This window comes from Rhinolophus ferrumequinum, chromosome 8 (genome assembly GCF_004115265.2).
Source record: "Rhinolophus ferrumequinum isolate MPI-CBG mRhiFer1 chromosome 8, mRhiFer1_v1.p, whole genome shotgun sequence".
Lineage (NCBI taxonomy): Eukaryota > Metazoa > Chordata > Mammalia > Chiroptera > Rhinolophidae > Rhinolophus > Rhinolophus ferrumequinum.
In genome coordinates, this window is record NC_046291.1 from 24,890,403 (window position 1) to 24,904,935 (window position 14,533).

A 14,533-nucleotide genomic window follows, 5' to 3' on the forward strand; every position below is an offset into this window, starting at 1 on the left:
AAAATGGGGGGCTAGCAAGGAGACGGTGGCTGAGCTGGCAAGCGCGGATTGCAGGTAGCAAGTGGGGTTGGTTGGCAGAGAGAAGTGGACGGCAGGTTGCAGATAGCGTGGCTCCTACTTCCTGTGTCTCCAACCCAGCTGCCAGCGAGAGTGTGGTGGTGTGACTCCCTTATCTGTGGCTCCGTGGGTGTTTCTTTTTGGTCTCGCCATATCCCGCGTTCTTATGTGGGGAGCGGGAGCAGAGACCCCACATGACACCCTGCATAACAGTGCTCAAATTTCCAAATGCCTCATAAATGTCATAACTTTTTTTACAGTTTGTTTATTTTAATCAGAATCCAAATATGGTGTCCATATTGTGATTGAGCACTATGTCTTTAAGTCCCCCTCTTTTACCCTCCTTCAACCCTTTTATTTCCTTGCAATTAACGTGTTGAAGAACCTTTACTATTGTTTAAGAGGTAGAACAGCATAGTGAGCAGCAAACTCTCTGGAGTCCAGCTGCACACTTGGCCCCACCACCAGCCTTGTGACCTTGTCAAGTGAGTTAACCCCTCTCAGCACAGGGGTACTGGTAAATATTTGACAACCAGCTCTCTAGGGAAAAAAAAAAACAAATAAAAAAAAACAAAACAAGCCCGGATTTGTACATTTGTTCATTTCTGTGGTGTAAATATTCCCACCATAGTTGATTTCAAACTACCAACACGATGCCACGAAATGGAGAGTTGGGAAGGCAAGTATGGCAGCGCACCGTATTCCTGCCATACAGACACGACAGACATCAATAACCTCTGAAGCACAGACACTAGTGAAATGTACTGAAGTCATCAGGAAGTGAAGAATTTTGAGTATTTATTACCTTTGTTTTCAATATAATTTATTTAATTTTCAGTTTATGTAATAATTTTTAATAATCATGTGATTGCCAAATTCCGGGAAGTTTTACAATCAGCGCTGAGCCCTGCACACAGCTGTCTCTGACTCTCACCTTCCTCCCTGTGAAAGGGGAGGCATAAGAGCCATAACGCTTAGTGGTGAGGACGAAAGATGGCCATACCTCGGAGCCCACAGTAAAGATTCAGTGACTATGCTCAGTCCACTGAACACCAACGAAAGAGTTCCTCGCTCCCCCAGGCTGGGTAGAGAAAGCAGCCATGTGGGGCCTTGTATCAGATCTCTACACAGAGAGGAAGCCGGTCACAGAATTCCAGGGGGAGAAACGGCCACCAGGGTGTGAGCTCAGTACCCCTAGGCCCAGGAATTGGCCCTTGGGGCTGGCTGGATTTCCACACAAATTCCAACTGCCCAGAAGAAATGCAACCGGGCCTGCTCCACCCCTCCACTTTACACAGAGGCCACTTAAACTGTTTGTCAAAATCAAGACCCTTCTTTTGAGGTAGATCAGGTTACTGGGCAAGGTGATTATTGTTTCTAATGGTCTGCAAACAAGTTCTCAACTGTTAACCCCTCCAGCCTCTGGGAACACAAGGACAGCCGACTAGACAGAGGCCTACTCCCGCAGGAGAAAAGCTCAGGGGTTTGAGATGTGCTACAAGAATGAGGCTGGATTTAGGAGGTACCTGTACTACTGAACTTGTTCCGCTACTGAACAAGTTGAAGCTCAACTCCAGGCTGAGTGCTCAGCACCTATGCTCATTCCCCAAAGAGCCTGTGACTCTCTCCTGGTGGTCTCAGATTCCTAGGAGGCCCTGAGATTAAGCCAGGGGCTGGAGAATTCATAGGCAGACCAAACAATGTCCACAGAATAAGTCAATAAAAGAGGCAGGATCAAGTGGCATTAAATCCTTCATGCCTGTCAGACTGAATTCTCAGGCCACCACTTCCCACCTGTGTGAGCTTAGGCAAGTTACTTAACCTCTCTGAGCCTGTTTCCTCATCTCTACAACAGGGATAATAAAGGTTTCTACCCTGTAGGGTGGTGGGGCGAATTATAGATCACCTGCGTAGAGCACTTAACAAAATACTTGGCATATAATGAGTACATGACAAATAGTACTTCCTGTTATTATTTTCATACTATTTTAATGAGTGTAGATACTCTTGTAGTTAATAAAACGCAAATCCAATGAAAGACATTACATTTCATTAATAGTAGCTTTTCCTTTTCAGGTATTTTCTCATTAACAGATATTACAAGTGTCATAGGGAATGACTTTGGGATGTTTAGACCTTAAGAAGGGGTCCTCATTCTTGGGGAACCACTGATTTAACCAATGAGAGATCAGCACTTTCTCCACACACCTCAGTAGGGCTCAAGCCAGTGGAAGTGTTTGGCACCGCTGAAAAGGAAAAAAGGCAACGGGATTAAATAGCGTCACCTTAGATGTCAACAAAAGAGGCAGGAATGAAAAGAAGAAACCGGGGATGACATGGGTGAGAGGGTGTAGCTCCCTTAAAATAAAAACCATTTAGAAAAATATTGTCACCAGAACTTTCTTTTACCTTTTAGCGGCATCCACAAAAATCTTTCTGAGCAGGCTAACATGGAAAAACAATTAATATTTAACATGAAAATAGGCCATTATAGACACTCAGAAATGGCCATTTCAGTCTGGTTGCTTATCTCCTGAAAAGCCTTCCCTTAGCTCTATGTGTTATCATGGAGCTGGTTACAGCCAGTGGACAGCATGAGCCCATTTATGGGGAAGTATGTACCTAGAAAGAGTCTCTGGAAGGTTATTGCATGAAATAATAAACAGCAGTTAGCACAGAGATGTGAGATTTAGATGTGGGAAAATAATTTTTGCTTACTCCATTACTTCTGTGTAAAGTTTTGCAACGGTCATGTATTACATTTTGTCCCCCCCACTTTTAGAATTTAGGTAAAATTACAATACTGAAGTGGACAGATCTTAAGTATACAGATTGATCAGTTCTAACAAATGCATACACCCTGTAATCCCCATTCCCATCAAGATATGGAACATTTTCATCACCCCAAAATGTTTCCTTATACCCCTTCCCAGTTAATCGTCTCCTCCCCCCATACGATTTCCATCCCCATCCTTGTAGCTTCTGCAAATAACACTAATCTGATGTCTCGTTTTGCCTCTTCTAGAACTTCATATAAGCAAAACCATACAGTATATCCTTGTGTCTGGTTTCTTCCATTCAGCGTAATGTCTGCAAGATTCATCCAGGTTGTCACATGTATCAGTAATTGTTTTCCTTTTTATTGGTGAGTAATATTCTATTGCATGGACTCACCACAGATTGCGTAGCCAGCTGTCAATTGACATCTGGGCTGTTTTCAATTATTATGAATAAAAATGGGGGGGGAAAATAATGTCTTTTTCGACGACAAATGTTTTCTCTTAGGTAAATATCTAGAAGTGGAATTGCTGGATTAAAATTAACTGTTTTCTGCATTCTTACTTAGGGCTTCATGATCCAAAACCAGGATAAAATGGAAGCAAAGAGAATTGGGGGGGTGGAAGGGGTGGGGAGGAGGAATTAAAGCTGGAGAGGAGGAGGCAGCATTGTACAGCAGAAGAAGACGTGGAGGGTGATTTGGAAGACTTCAGCCAGCCCAGGCTTCTCCTCAAACTGCTTCTTTGTCTTTGTGTAAATCAACTCCTCAGGGTCCCAGTTTCCTCACCTGGAAAAGAGGAGCAATGCAGGTACAACTGGTTTTATTGTGCTTCATTCTATTGCACTTCGCAGCTATTGTGCTTTTTACAAATTGAAGGTTTGTGGCCACCCTGTATCCAGCAATTCTGTCAGCACCATTTTCCAACAGGCTCCGATGATAACTAGCATTTTTTAGCACTAAAATATGTCCTAATTCATGTATGACCATTGTTTTTGGAGACATATTGCCATTGCACACTTAATAGACTACATACAGTATAGTGTAAACATCCCTTCTTTATGTACTGGGGAACTACAAAATTTGTGTGACTCGCTCTAGTGCAATATTTGCTTTCTTGTCATGGTCTGGAACCAAACTGGCACTATCTCTGAGGTATGCCTGTGATGATAAAGAGGTGGGAGGTAAGAGCGGACATTGTCAGGTAGACACACCAAGAATGTGGGTGGGTCATTATCAGATCTCTTGCCTGGACTCTGAGGTGGGACCACCTGGCCAGCATCTCCATCACTGAGCATTCAGTGAAGAAAAGATGATGCTCATCCTGGCTTTCTGGATGTGCCCAGGGAAGAATGAAAAGGTGTCTAGTCTAGATCCAGAAAATTCGCCCCATGTAGTCTCCAGCTCACCTTTTACTGGGGCTGATTTCCCATCTTTGGAGAGCCTGTGCTTCCTTCCTCCACAATCCACCAGGGCAGGGGATCCAGGCCCAGATTTCACATGCTGATAATATCTAAATTCACCCCTGGGGTGAAGTAGGGTGCTGGTGGGAGTGGAGCATGTCATGTGAAAGACCAAGGGAGACACAGCGATGCCCTTTAGCTTGCGTAGAGGGGAGCTTTGCTAGTGAGACTTCAGCCCTGGACCCTGGACGGAGAGCAGCACAGCAGAAGGCCAGGGAGGGGACCCGGGTCACTGCTCACCATCCACGGGCCTCATCGTCAGCCCTGCACAGGTATGGTTGTTGCTGCTGCACTCTCACCTCACAGAGCTGTGTTTTCACATTGCATCTCTTCAGATTCTCTGTAAATAATAAGGATCCATTCGCTATTGAACAAATGAATGAACCATCCTTCTTGTGGGTTCAAATTGGGGAGAAAAGAGGCTGAGGCAACATTTTTAAGGCTACATTGCCCGAGTAACCTAATGCTGGGATCACTATTTCCAGAGCGTTAGATTTTCCTGCTGCCAATTCCAACGTAAGTCTCAAAATGTCTACGTCCCTTCCATGAAACTTTTCCCTTGTTAAAGGCAGGAATATTTTCCCTCTGCGTTCTTGCCTCTGGCAGAATTTTAAACATCATCAGGGCAGAAAAGTACACAGCTCAACATGGGGAGAAAAAGAGAGGAAAATGTGAGCATTATTATTTTACAGAATTCCCCGCCCCTCCAGTAGTGTCTGTGGTTCTGATTACAATAATGTTGCCTGGATCTATTAGCTCTTATTTTACTGAAATGACTTACTCTTGTTTTTCTTTCCTTGCTCCCAAGGCATGGCCTTGGGAGGGAGACGGTTTGGCAGCTGAGAGAAGCGTGGGAGCAGGAGGGAAGCAGAGACTCTGGACTTGAATATAAGGCAAAGGCCTGAATAATAAAGTTGCCACCGCTCCTTTCTATAGGCTACAGCGTCCCCTCGGATTATAGTACCCAAGGCGCAACACCACCACTGACTTGTATTTCAAAACATAAAAATGAACATCACCTGGCTCTTTAGGTTTTTGTCCAGGCTCACCATGAGCCACAGTAGCTTGGACAAGTCACTTCACATCTGCAGGGAGCCTCCATTTAGAAACACATTGTGGGGACAGAGCCCCAAAAAGCAGTTTCCAGGCTCTCGGCCTCACATAGAAGGGTGCTGGCTCAGGTAGTAAATGGCCATCGACTGTGATCAAATGGCCAGCAGCTGTGGCTAGTTGGCCGTCAGCTGTAACCAGTGAGCCATTAGCCATGAATATAACTGCCGTGGCTAGGCTAGCAAAAAAAGGGGGAGCTAGCAAGAAGATGGTGGCTGAGCCTGCAGGCGGCACAGTGAGGGTTGAGAATTGTGTTGCTCCTGGTTCCTGTGTTTCCAACCCAGCCGCCAGTGAGAGTATAGTGGTGTGACTCCCTACCTATGGCTCCGTGGGTGTTCCTTTTTGGCCTCACCATGTCCTGCGTTCTTGTGTGGGGGGCGGGACCGGAGACCCCGCCAGACACCCCGCACGACACTTGGCGAAGTCGGCAGGATCCCCTGCACTACACATGGCGCAGCGAGCAGGGTACGGTGCCGGCCAAAGCTCTCCGAAGGGCAGTGGAGCAGTTTGTGCGTGAGTCTGAGGAAGACCAGGAGGAGCAGCTGCCTGAGAGCTGGACCCCGTGGAGGGGTGGGAAGACGTGGACGGTTCCCCAACCAGCAGAGGCCGGAGAAAGCGAAGGGCGTTGGGCCCTGTGGGCTGGGAAGTGCTTGCTGAGGCAGCCCGGATGCAGGACTTGTAGTCCCAGGAGGAAAGGCTTGCTGAGTCCTCCGCGGGAGCTGAGGGTGAGGTCAAGGTCGTCCCTCATCCCCAGGACAGCCCTGGCGAATGACTATGGACTATGGGGAATTGCCTTCCATCCCTAATTTAATGGACCACTTGACTGTTTGGGAACATACCACCATGTAGTGGAACTGGCGGATGTTTGCTATTGTGTCTTGACCGGCCACCATTGAGAATATGTAAGCACCTTGACTGTGAGTCGCTATTGTTCCAGCACGGTACCCTGAGAGGCCCAGAGAGAGTGGCAGTGCCCTGAGAGGCCCTGGCTGTGTCCAGGAAGCCGGGCTGTGCCGAGAGAGAGAGTGGCGGTGCCCTGAGAGGCCCTCGTGTGCCCGGGTAGACTAGTGGTACCCTAAGAAGTCCAGGAAGTCTGGCTGTGCCCAGGAGTACTGGTGGTGCCCTGAGAAACCCTGGCTGTGCCCGGGGAGACTAGTGGTACCCTAAGAAGTCCAGGAAGTCTGGCTGTGCCCAGGAGTACTGGTGGTGCCCTGAGAAACCCTGGCTGTGCCCGGGGAGACTAGTGGTACCCTAAGAAGTCCAGGAAGTCTGGCTGTGCCCAGGAGTACTGGTGGTGCCCTGAGAAACCCTGGTTGTGACCAGAGAGCTTGGCTGTGTCCAGGAAATAGCATTCACCTCCAGGTTCCTCGCACAGGGCCCCTCGCGGAAGACGCTTGTCGCGTAGATTGTGAGGCGAGAGCCTGTAGGGGTGGAGTGTGGGGACAGAGCCCCAAAAAGCAGTTTCCAGGCTCTCGGCCTCACATAGAAGGGTGCTGGCTCAGGTAGTAAATGGCCATCGACTGTGATCAAATGGCCAGCAGCTGTGGCTAGTTGGCCGTCAGCTGTAACCAGTGAGCCATTAGCCATGAATATAACTGCCGTGGCTACGCTAGCAGAAAAATGGGGGAGCTAGCAAGAAGATGGGGGCTGAGTCTGCACGCGGCACAGTGAGGGTTGAGAATTGTGTTGCTCCTGGTTCCTGTGTTTCCAACCCAGCCGCCAGTGAGAGTATAGTGGTGTGACTCCCTACCTATGGCTCCGTGGGTGTTCCTTTTTGGCCTCACCATGTCCTGCGTTCTTGTGTGGGGGGCGGGACCGGAGACCCCGCCAGACGCCCCGCACGACACTTGGCGAAGTCGGCAGGATCCCCTGCACTACACACATGTAAAGCAGTGAAGATATTTAGAAGTTACAGTGAGAGGTACTGAGGGCTAAGGTTTAGGGATACAGAGAAAAGCAATTCAAGGAACTCTGCAGTCAATTATGTCCAGTCTTTTCTAGTCTTCTCTCTCACTATCCTACTTCTTCGTTCCCCAAATGGAACGGACGTCAGACACACACACCAGATTTCACACTGTGCTCCAGGTGTTTACCTGGTCTAGCATGCTCTTCCCTCATTACTGAAGGGTCAAGTGTTTCCTTGCCAGGACATGGAGCTCCAGGACAAACGGTGTGGGTAGTGAGTGAGGCAGACCTGTGCTGGAATTCTGGCCCCACTTACTCCTGGGCATATGTGGATTTGGGGGTTTACTTAATCCTACTTCCCCATGTGTAAAATGGGGCCAGTATTAACTTTCTTGGAGCATTCTCGTGAGGACTAAATTAGAGAGCATATATTTAGCATAATGCTAGCACATAATAGGTGCTCAAATAAATATTTGAGTGAATAAAGAACAGTGGCCCACAGGTGTTTGGGGACCCAGGAAGTGTTAGATATGATCAGAAAAATATCTGAGATCATGAGCTCCACAAACTTAGGGACCCCGTCTATCTTGTTTACCTGACACAGCGCCTAGCATATACTTGGCACTTGGTCAATGCTTGTCCAGTGAGTTATTCCACGTAGAAGTTTGGATGGCAAACTAATTTTGTCCTTTTATTCAGCTAGCATCTATTAAGTGCCCAAACGTGCCAGGAACTATGGCAGCCGATGGGGAGTGAAGTTAGTTCCCGCCTTCCAGAGGGCTACAGAAAAGCCAGGTTGTAGGATTGAGTTGGTGGTGGAAGGAGGGTCAGCAGGAGGTTTGCATGAACTAGAGAAGAATGAGTGAAGGGGCTGGTGGGTGGGAGCCAGCCGAGAGGCTTGAGCTGTGGCTGCAAGGCTACGGCAGGGCTGTGAGTGTGGCTAAAGCCACTGGTGTGAGAGACAGACCAGGGGCCAGGGGAGAACTCGCAGCAGGTGCAGGGACAGGAAAGATCTTGAGATAAATTCAGGTTTTTATAATCAGACTTTCCTCGTACTCGGGCATTGGAGAGTGGCAATTGCCACAGTGGTGACAGGTTGTGTGGCCTTCATCTCATTACAAAAGGGCAGCAGGTTTGGTGTCAGAGACACCCCAAAGATGGAACTCCAGAATCCTGGGAGCTTGTCTGATCCCTCAAGAGCAGGGATTTTCCCAGTGTCCCCGGGGAGGAGGCAGCACCTTTAATCACCTCTGACATCCCCAACCCAGACCCTTAACTAGAAACAGGGGAGACTGGGGCTCAACTTTTCTTCAGACGTAGAGAATAATTTTCCAGTTTAACAGAAAACGCCACAGCCCAAGCGACACCCAAGCCCTGGAGACTTTCTGAGAGGGACAGGAATTGGAATTGGGCCGAGCTCAGAGGTGCTTAACTGAACATCAAACCGACACCTTTCACTACACCCACCCAGAGTGTTTCAATTTGGGTCTCCTTAATATGCAGGTAACTCCTTGCACTTTATTCCATATTATTTCTCTCTCTTAGTGGTAAGAGATTTTTATCTATCCATTCATTTTAACAATTATCCTTTTGGATCAAACATACTGGAGATACAAAGAAAAACCAAACAGAATTCCAGCTCTCTCCCTTGGCAATAGTTATTAAAAAGTTAAATGTCATCACAGCCTTTGACTCAGCAATTCAACTCCCAAGAATTTATTCTAAATATAAACTGCCACAGGTGCCCAGACTTATATGTAAAAGGACAATCCCTGAACTATTTTAAATAACAATTCAAAATTAGGAACAATACCAATCCCACCAATAGGAAACTGATAAAATAGATTATTGTAAGTGTAAGCAATAGAAGACTAGAACTGTCCTGAAAAGGGTTGATCTTTATGGGAAGATAGGAAAGCTCTCCAAGAAAGATTATTCAGTGAAAAAAGCATGTATAGTATACTACTTTTGCTTTTAAGAATGTGTGTAATTATATGCATCCAAAGACTATCCAGATTCTACAGCTAAGCTGTCCAACATGGTAGCCACGAGCCACGGGTGGCTCCTAAACACGTGAAATGTGGCTAGTCCAAATTGAGAGGTGCTGTAAGTACCACATTCACAGCAAATTTCAAAGACTCAGTATGAAAACAAGGCTGTAAAATATTTCAATAATGATTTATTTTGATTACATGTTAGACGTGATCTTTTTGCTATATAACGTTAAATAAAACATGTTAGTGAAATTGATTTCACTTTTTGTAAAAACTTTTTTTTTTAGTATGGCTACGAGAAAATGTAAAATTACATATGTGGTTCACATTACATTTCTATTATATTTCTAGAAACAGGTGCCAGCCAAAATGGACTACAGCCTGTTTTGTAAAGTGTGATTGGAACACAGCCGCACCATTCATTTACGTATTGTCTATGGTTATTTCCCTGCTATAAGGACAAAATTGAGTAGTTGTAATGGAGATCACATGGCCGCTAAAGCCAAAAATATTTTCTATCCTGCCCTTTACAACAAAAAGTCAGTGTGACCCCAACTCCTATTCTAGAGGAATCTATAGATGACCACAGTCTACGATGATTACATTTAGGGGTTGAGATGAAGGCAGATTTTTAAAAAACTTATATTAAATGTATTGGGGTGACATTGGTTAGTAAAATTATATAGGTTTTAAGTGTATAATTCTATAATACATTACCTATATATTGCATTGTGTGTTCACCACCCAGAGTCAGTTCTCCTTCCATCACTATATATTTGACCCCTTTTCCCCTCTTCTATCACCTCCCCTCCCCCCTTACCCTCTGTAACCACTAAACTATTGTTGGTGTCTATGACTTTTGCTTATTTGTTTGTCTTGTTCATTTGTTGCTTTCAGTTTTATATCCCATATATGAATGAAGTCATATGGTTCTCGACTTTTTCTGTCTGACTGTCATGCAGGGTCTCAGCTCCCGCTCTGGTGGATGGACACAGAATATGGTGAGGCCAAAAAGGAAGGCCAATGGAGTCATAGATAGGGGAGTCATACCATTATATTCTCGCTGGTGGCTGGTCATGACACAGGAAGCAGGAGACACACAATCCGCAATCTGCCGTCCGCTTCTCTGCCAACCAACCCCATTTGCTAGCTGTAATCCACCGTCCGCTTCTCTGTCAACCAACCAACCTCCTAGCGTAGCCATGGAAGTTATATTAGTGGCCAATGGCTAATCGGTAACAGCTGATGGCCACCCAGCCACAGCGGATGGCCATCTGATTACAGCTGATGGCCATCTAATAACCGAGCCAGCACCTTTCCATGTGAGGCCAAGAGCCTGGAAACTGCTCTCTGGGACTCTGTCCCCACACTGACGTATTTTGCTTAGCATGATAATCTCAAGATCCACCCATGTTGTCACAAATGGCAGTATTTCATCTTTTCTTATGGCAGAGTGTATATATGTACCACATCTTCTTTATGCAACCACCTATCGAAGGACACTTTGGTTGTTTCCATGTCTTGGCCACCGTGAATAATGCTGCAATGAACCTAGGGGCACATACATCTTTACGGATAAATGTTTTTAGATATTTTAGGTAGATACACACAAGAGAGATTGCTTGGTCGTATCATAATTCTAGTCTTAATTTTTTGAGGAACCTCCATACTGTTTTCCATAGTGGCTGTACCAATTTACATTCCCACCATCAGTGTATGGGGTTGCTTTTTCTCCACAGCCTCTCCCACATTTGTTATTAGTCTTGGCGATGATAGCCATTCTAACAGGTATGAGGTGGTATCTCATTGTGGTTTTGATTTGCATTTCCCTATAGCTAGTGAAGTTAAGCATTTTCTCATATATCTGTTGGCTGTTTGTTTGTCTTCTTGGGAAGAGTGTCTGTTCAGGTCCTCAAAGGCAGATTTTTTTTTTTGGTGGGGACGGGGGATAAGAATGTATTATTTTGTCAGCAAGGGAGAAAAACAATTAAAAGAACTTATAAACCTGCCTTTAAGGAGCACACATTCTAGTAGAGGGTCAAGTAAGTAAACAATTAAAGAATCAAGGAAAAGTACAAGGTCACTGATAGATAGTTGGAATGTCAGGTAGACCATAATAGTAATAGCCAGTAATTACTGAAGTCCTACTAGGTGTTGGCCACCGTGTGCAAAGTCATGCTTCATATACCTTATTTCTTTTTATCTCAATATCCTCATGCTACAGTTGAGGAAATTAAAGCCTAGAGACATAAGTAACTTGCCCAATAAGACAAGCCCAAACTCTTAGCCACACGAGGTTCTACTGGGGAGTTAGCCAGGAGAGGCAGTCTCTAGAATCAAGGAAGACTTTTACTATCATGCTCTCTGCCTCTATTTCCCTAACTAGCATTTTCATCTATTTTCTTATTGTAGGCTTGAGTCTGAAGGCGGCACTGTGGGGGCTGTTCTTCTCTGGAATAACTAAATGCCTTTAAGAATTATAAGCATTAACATGCAGGTAAAATACTATGACAATTCAGAAGCAAAAAGTAACTTTTCCATTCTCTGCTCTCCTTCCCCACATCCCCTGTGCCCAGCTGGAGGGTGGTCGCCCAGAACTCATACCTAAAACATATGTAATGCTTTTAGCAGAAGTAGTACATGATGATATTTTCAGTAGGTCTGCTTTTATCACTTAACAATAGAGCATAAACCTCCTTACATGATAGCACTCATTACTTAATTTCTAATGGGATTAAAATAACCCACAAGTTATTATTTTAGTAACTCCCCTTTTTAATGAAAACATCAATTGAAGTTCTGACTGATACTAGCAAAATGACTTTTAAGAACCACTTTCACCCTTTAGCCTTTGCTTTCAGGAAGTGTGCTTACGTGTATGATGTCTCTGTGGACACAGCAGCTCTGGATGTGTTGGAAGACATGTTTTACAGCAGTTTTCAATCTGTAACAGTCTGCAGACAAACAGCCAGAGACACACTGAACGAGGTTGTCTTTGACGCTCATGTAGTTGCACAATCAACAGTGTTATACACCTGTGAGACCAAAAATAATAACTGTCGCAATAATCAAGACTTATCAGGGAAATGTCAAAGTTGTGTCCAGGGAGAGTAGGCTGAGGAATACACCTTAGTGTCTGCTTCTCTTTTGCCATTTTTCCAGCTACCGACCTAGCTGGGGCCTCTTCACCTCATCCCGGGACTCCTGCTGAGGTCTTCGGGTGTCTCCTAACCTCAGGCCTCCTGTGGTAACCACTTGGTATAGGGTGGCCAGATTACACGCCTCTAATCACTGTTTTGTGCATGTTGCCCCTGGTTCAAATACCTGAACAAAATTCCAGATCTTTATCGTGGCGTCCCAGGTCCTCAGTGCTGACTCAACCTACCATTCTGCTCTTATCTGCGTTGTTCTCTAAACTCATCTCTCTGTCTCCAGCCAAAGTGGTCCTCTTTGCCCCCAACTCACCTTGCTCATTCTAGATTATGTTTCTACTAAGAGAGGCTCCTTCCTGGCAGGCCCTTCCTGCCTGGCTCCCACAATTTTCCAACATCCTCTCAAGCTCTCATGATTTTGAGTCTGCAAGCCAGCGCTGCAATTTCATGGTAACACCCAGAAAATGTAAATCACCTGCCCAAGTTTATAGAGTAATTGGGGGCATGAGTGGATTTGAACTCAGGTTTTCAGTTTCCAGGTCCAGAGCTTGTCCAACAGTGCATTCCCTTATGCTCACTCCCCACAATTTTACATTTGCAAAGTGCTTTTATTTCTAGTTGCTCATGCAATCATCACAATAGTCTCAGAAGGCATGATGTCATCGCAATTGCTGGGGAAAAAACCACCTCAAAATTCAGAAGCTTAAAACAACAATCACTTCCTACTCCAGCTCTGGCATCTGCAGTGCACGTGAAGGTTGGCTAGGCAGACCTGCCAGTCTCAGCTGGGTTTGTTCATGCATCTCTGGGTCAGCTGGACAGTTCTGTTCTAGGCTGGGATGGGCTGGGGCAGCTTCCTTGGGGCAGCTCTGCCCCACGTATCTCTCATTCCCATCCTTAGACCAGTGGGCCAGCCCAGGCGTGCTCTTTTCACAGAAATAGTAAAGATGCAAGAGAGCAAGTCCAGGGATGCAAGCACGCTTCCAAGCCTCTGCTTGTATCACATCTCCTAACATCCTATTGGCCAAAGCAGGCATCACGGTCAGTCTCAGCGGGTCATCTCTTGATCGGAAAAACTGTAAAGTCATATGCAGAGGGTGGTAATCCAGGGAGGGATAGACTGGGGGCATTTATGCAATCTACACGGTTTTCAAATATCAAGCCGTCCTAGATTGAGCTCATTTTTCTTCTTGCCTCCAAACACGGGCCAGTGCTTTCAGGCATGGTCTCTCCTTCACAAAGGTACATAGAGTGGCAGGAATGGGCACTGAAGGCCCTTCCATTGCTGGTAACTTTAGCACAAGTCTGCACTTTGGCCGCTGCAGCAGGGTAAACAGAATGAGGTGACAAGCCGGCACTGGCTGAACCGTCCCAGCTCTGTATCCAGCCGCCTCCACCCTAACGGCTTCTTAGAATGTGATTCACTGCTCAAGGGAGAGAAAAGTAATTGAGGGTAATTTATATTGGGAAAATTGCTCTGAAAAAAAAAAATTAGAGAGTAACAGACCCAACACTCTGGCTTGAAGGGATTGCATACCAAAAGACCAGAAGACTGAACAAAGCAAGAGAAAGGATGTGGGGAACTGGAGTAGTAGATAGACATCAGCGGTGATGAGAGGTAGGGGAGATGTCTAAACACAGGGAAAGAAATGAACACCACGAAACTCCAAAATAATCTTAGAGCAGAAAAATGGAAAAGCAACAAGACTCACATTTTCTGAGATTTGTTTTGCTCTCTGGAAGTGCTCACGAAATAAGACTTATATATACAACACCAAGTTTTCAGTGAAAACTTCTCCAAGAGATTTCTCTCACAGCCGACCCCTTCAGTTGCCAGAATAAATATGCTAGGAGGCTGATCATATATGACATGAAATCCAAACAACTGAACAAACTCAGGGAAACCTGAGAGGAGCCAGTTTCCAACTTGAGATAACTTTCTGACCATCAGTTCTCTATCTGGTTTTGATTAGAAGCTCACTGTACAGAGACTTTATAATTATACAAATAACAACATTCACACGTGAATATGCCACGAGTGTTAAATAATAATAGTAACATCAATTGCCACAAGTT

At 45.5% G+C, this 14,533-nt stretch overlaps 1 protein-coding gene across 2 annotated transcripts in view; it reads right to left on the reverse strand.

Annotated features, from left to right (window-relative positions):
• Positions 1 to 924: 924 nt before the first annotated feature.
• LOC117025651 (uncharacterized) overlaps positions 925 to 14,533 on the reverse strand; it is a 29,989-nt gene continuing 16,380 nt past the window's right edge. For both annotated transcript variants that reach the window (XM_033111638.1, XM_033111639.1), the window contains 2 exons: positions 12,180 to 12,340; positions 925 to 3,622 (listed from right to left, as the gene is read on the reverse strand). The gene's annotated coding sequence lies outside the window, so the exon portion shown is untranslated. The remainder of the gene's footprint in view (positions 3,623 to 12,179; positions 12,341 to 14,533) is intronic.